At 46.7% G+C, this 5,083-nt stretch overlaps 1 non-coding gene across 1 annotated transcript; it reads left to right on the plus strand.

Annotated features, from left to right (window-relative positions):
- Positions 1–4,519: 4,519 nt before the first annotated feature.
- On the plus strand, positions 4,520–4,591 carry trnaq-uug (transfer RNA glutamine (anticodon UUG)). Its single transcript has one exon. It is a non-coding gene; the product is annotated as a tRNA-Gln (tRNA).
- Positions 4,592–5,083: the final 492 nt, after the last annotated feature.

Raw genomic sequence — 5,083 nt, forward strand, 5'->3', positions numbered from 1 at the left:
TCTGAGGCACCTGCTTTTCATGAAGAGTTTTCAGGCTAAATTCAGTGTGTGAGGTCCACACTGCACATTTGAAGGACCATGAAGGACAGAGGAGAGTCTGACTGTCATGGTGAAAGCCTTCAGCACTAGAACTGAAACAGCCCCCACCATCTTAACCCCCCCAGACCAAACAGGCTTCATCAGAAACAGACACACCTCCTAGAACATCCAGAGATCATCAGTCTGATTCATAGAACATGGCAAACAAATAAGAACTTGTTATTGTTTGATCAGAAGCTGAAACAATGTTTCTATGTTTGTCTGTTCTGGTCTGAATGAAAGAGGAGGTTTTCTTGGTCATGTGACGTGGATGAGAGTTCAACTAGAACTTCCTGCTTCAACAGGATTTGAGTTTGTTGGGATTTTGTCAAAGCCACCAACAAAACCTCTGAGTGGTGCAGATGTCTGCTGCCTCCTCAGAGCAGACTGGAGCTCAGCCTCACTCACCTGTGGGAGCCCCAGCAGAGCCACCGTGTGATGGAGCTTCAGTTTAGGCTCCAAGGTCCTGGATTGAATTGGTGTTTTGTGTGTTTTTAGGCCTCCTGGCACCGATGAATGAATGAACCATTGTTCCAGAGGGAGCTGGTGTCAGGTCAGTTCCTGTTTCTACAGGACCTCCTGCTGCAGAGCCAAACTGGGAAACATTTGAAACTCAAAATCCTGTTCTTGTCACAATCCTGCTCTCCTAAATCAAGCACTGTTCAGTCAATGGTAGAGCAGAGAGGAGCAGAGGAAGAGAGCTGGGACCAGAACCCAGAGGTTGATGGATCAAAACCATCCTCTGCTAAATGAAAAGAACAAAATAAACCCTTATCTTTAGGAATGTGTGTCTGTTAAAAAGGGTTTCAAAAGGAAATTTGTCTTCCTCCAGAATCACCAACCATTGTGAGTTAACAACAGTCTACTTTCTGACTGAAGCAAAAGTAGACTTCAAAAGGTTTTTCTGATTCAACATAGCAGCTCAATTTCCATTTCTCCACTGATTATTTGTTAAGGTTCATGGGGGGGGGGGTGGAGCCTATCACAGCTGACATTGGTCAAGGGGCAGAGTTCACCCTGGACAGGTGATCAGTCCATCACAGGACCAACACATAGAGACAGACAACCATTCACACTCACAGTCACACCTACAGTCAATTTAGAGTATCAATCAGCCTTGTCCTCTCTTGATGTCTTTGGACTGTGGGAGGGAGCTGGAGTACCAGAGAGAACCCACACAGGAACAGGGAGAACATGGAGACTCACACAGAAAGATCCTGTGCTGGAGCCGGGACTGGAACCTGGAACCTTCTTGCTGTGAGGAGACAGTGCTGACCACTGCACCACCGTGCTGGATTTTCTGTAACATCAAGTACATCTGAACTGGCACTTGACAGTGACAGCAGGAGAACAAAATTCCCAGTGTGTCATCAACATTTCCTGTCAAATCAATGATAGAAGCTGTTGAATTTCTGGATCAGAACAAGGAGGAAGGAGCCCCAATGAAAGAGTGATGGTTCTTGATTCTGATTTTGTTCTTCACTCCTACACCAGAGAGTGAAAGTGAGGGCTGGCTGGGAGCAACTGCCTGCTTCAGAGTGGGAGGAGCCTCAGGACTTTCCAGTGAGAGCTGCAAACTTCCACCAGCGCCCAGTGCCAGCAGGTCTTCATGATGGAGCTGAGAAGAACACAACAACACCAGAGCACTGGAGAGGAGCACAACACTTCTTTGCTTCCTGGCCACTCTCATGTCTGTCTGTCCATCTGGAGCTGGGGGGAGGAGCTTCACATGTTTGTCTTTTTTTAAAAAGGGAATGACATGACTTCCTCTGTATGTTAGAATATGAATGACTAAAAATGTTCATCTCCAGTTTAAAGTTAGAATTAAATTTAAAGTAGAAAACTCTCCCCTCTTCAATCCTGTCACTCAGTGTTGTAAACTGTTTCAAACAAATTCTACTGTTCAACAGTTCAAGTGTTTCTAATGAAGCTGAATGTTCTCCTCTACTTTCCTCAATTGTGTTTCTTTCATGTCCTCCTGACATCAAAGACACAATTCTAGGTACAAATAAATACACTATCAAAGCCTCCTGATGACATCATCATCAATTCTGTCTTTGATCTGTGTCTGTCCAGTTTGTCCTGAGTGGATCCAACAGTTTCCCATGGGTGACTCTGTCATGGTCTCTCTCCTGCTGTCTCCAACTCTCAGAGTGCTTCTACTGGTTTCTCCCCATCGTCCCTGTTGCTAGGCAGAGCACTGGTGAGGACTGAGGCCAGTGATGTCATCACCTCCAGCTGAGACCTGCCAGGTGATCCTGCTTCATTCAACTCTGCTGCCTCTGCCACTGCCCTGACTGGTGAGGCTGACAGCAGGTTCTCTCTCATCTAAACTCTCTGTTTACAATGGAGGCTGAAATCCTTGTGATTGGTGGTTCAATCATCAGGTCTGTTGAACTCCCAGGTGCCACCACCTGCTGTCTTCCTGGTGCCAAAGTTGTGGGCATTATTGAACGTCTCCAGGACTCATCGATCTCCACCCCTCAGCTCACATCCTGATTATACAGGTGTGTGTGAATGACATCACGAAGAGGCAGCCAATCATACTTCATGACCAGCTTGAGTCTCTTGCTATTTCAAATCAGAGTCTGGGTAAATTCTGTGTTTTTTCTGGCTCCATCTCTGCTCCTTCCAGAAGCAGGGAGCATTTCAGCCTCTTTACAGTCTGCATGAATGCTGAAAGGCTTCTGTACTGTTTGGCTTTGCTGTTCCCTGCAGCTTGGACATCAGATTAGAACGAACCACACTCACTAACTCACCTGTTCTTAACCACTGAGAGCTGATTTGGTTAAACATGGAAAAACACTGACTCACTATGAGGATGTTCTCCTGCCCTGTGTGGGTGGAGCCAAGAGAGTAAAAAGACTGAGACCCAGAAATCAGGGCTTCTTCTCCTCCATCTTAAGGTGGTTAGACTGAAGTCTCAGCTCTGACTCTGGATCTGTTCTCTGTGTGCCAACGTTAATGTGATTGGACCAGAGAAGTTGATGAGGATTTTGTTAACCTGAACCATGATAGAAAATTGTTTTTAGTTTATTTGATAGCTGATTGAAGACGTGGGTCAAAACTGACCGTGACCATAGAGATGGGAACAGGAAGCTGACACAAGAGGAAGGTTCCAGCTCTGAAAAAGGATTTGATCAAAATCTTGAACTGCCAGTAGAAATATCCTTTTGTATGTTGACCTTTGTTGACAGAAGTCACTTTAGCTTGGCAGTGAAAAGAATGGCTGCTAGCTTGACAAAGAACTGCACAAACCAGGTTCAAGCTGGACTTTGGACCCTGGTATCTGCAACGACTCCATCAACTCCTAATCTAGCAGCTCTGCTGGGTCCAACTATTTTACAGAACATTTGACAGACGTGTGGAGTAGTGAGGACACACATGAGTTGATTACATGATCCACTGAAGCGCCATTTTACTTGCCACTGAGGTCACCAACATGAACTGGAGTTGGGAATCTTGAACTGAACCTGGTATCACAGCGACATCTACTTCTGCAAAATGGAACAGCAACATTGAACCAAGTACAGGATTGGAGGGAGACTGATGGTCGCTGTTTGGGTTTTTGAAGAACAAGGAGGGTGTTGGTTCAAGCTGGATTCTCAGAGACTATTTCCCCAACCTCTACATTGGAATCTACACTGTCATCCAGTCATGTGACTGAAGTCATCCAGTCACGTGACTGAAGTCATCCAGTCATGTCAGTGATGTCACTCTGCAGGACTGTCACTGCCGTCACATTCTAGAAAAGAATCCAGACTCCACTTGTGGCTTCCATGATAACTGATGGACTTCTGGTTGGAGGCTGGACGATGATGTTTGGAATCAAAGGAAAACTGCTTGTCCAAATTCCATCCATCCATCAATCCATTCATTGTCTTCCGCTTATTCCTACATTAAGGGTTGCGGGGGGGGGGGTGCTGGATCCTATCCCAGCGTCAACGGGCGAGAGGCAGGGTACACCCTGGACAGGTCGCCAGTCCATCAAGTGGTTAGCACTGTCGCCTCACAGCAAGAAGGTTCCGGGTTTGAGCCCCGGCTCCGGCACGGGATCTTTCTGTGTGGGGTTTGCATGTTCTCCCTGTGCCTGCGTGGGTTCTCCCCAGGTACTCTGGCCTCTTCCCACCATCCAAAGACATGCATTTGGGGACTAGGCTAATTGGACGCTCTAAATTGACCGTAGGTGTGAATGTGAGTGTGAATGGTTGTTTGTCTCAATGTGTTGGCCCTGAGATGGACTGGTGACCTGTCCAGGGTGAACCCCGCCACTCGCCCTTTGACACTGGGCTGGGCTCCAGCCCCACTGCAACCATTAACAGGAATGAGCGGAAGACAATGGATGGATGGATGTTTGTGAAAATTAAAACCAGACAACCACTGTAGTCCCTCCTACATGATAAGCGCCATAATTTTTCTCACTCATGTCTTTTTTTAGACTGGTTCCATGGTGTAATGGTTAGCACTCTGGACTTTGAATCCAGTGAGCCGAGTTCAAATCTCGGTGGAGCCTCCAGCAGTTCTCTGACGGACTTTGAAAGAGGAATTGCATTTTTCTATGGCCAACTCGTGCTACTTAGCTGTGGCTGGTTGGGAGGAGGCTCAGGCCCTAACAACGCTGCCACCACCTTCAATTAAGACCTAAGTTTTGTCCTGGTTGAGCTGGACAAAGTTCTCTGTCACCATGACAGGTAAATGGACATCAACTGTTCCTGAGTCATCAGGAGACACGGCGATGTGAAAAGAAAAGAATCGCTGCTAGCTTGACAAATAACTGGCACAAACCAGGTTCAAGCCTGGACTTTGGACCCTGGTATCTGCAACAACTCCCATCAACTCCTAATCTAGTATCTTTGCTGAGGGTCCAACCATTTTACAGAACATTTGAGCATCACAACACTTAGCAGGACCGTCAAGTTGGATTCTCAGAGACTATTTCCCCAACCACTACATTGGCATCTACACTGCCCAGATAGCAGGAGTCTTTGGGCCAGATCCGTTTGAA

The sequence above is a fragment of the Aulostomus chinensis genome, chromosome 1 (genome assembly GCF_037954235.1).
Source record: "Aulostomus chinensis isolate RoL2024-O1b breed Wild chromosome 1, RoL_Achi_v1.0, whole genome shotgun sequence".
NCBI lineage: Eukaryota > Metazoa > Chordata > Actinopteri > Syngnathiformes > Aulostomidae > Aulostomus > Aulostomus chinensis.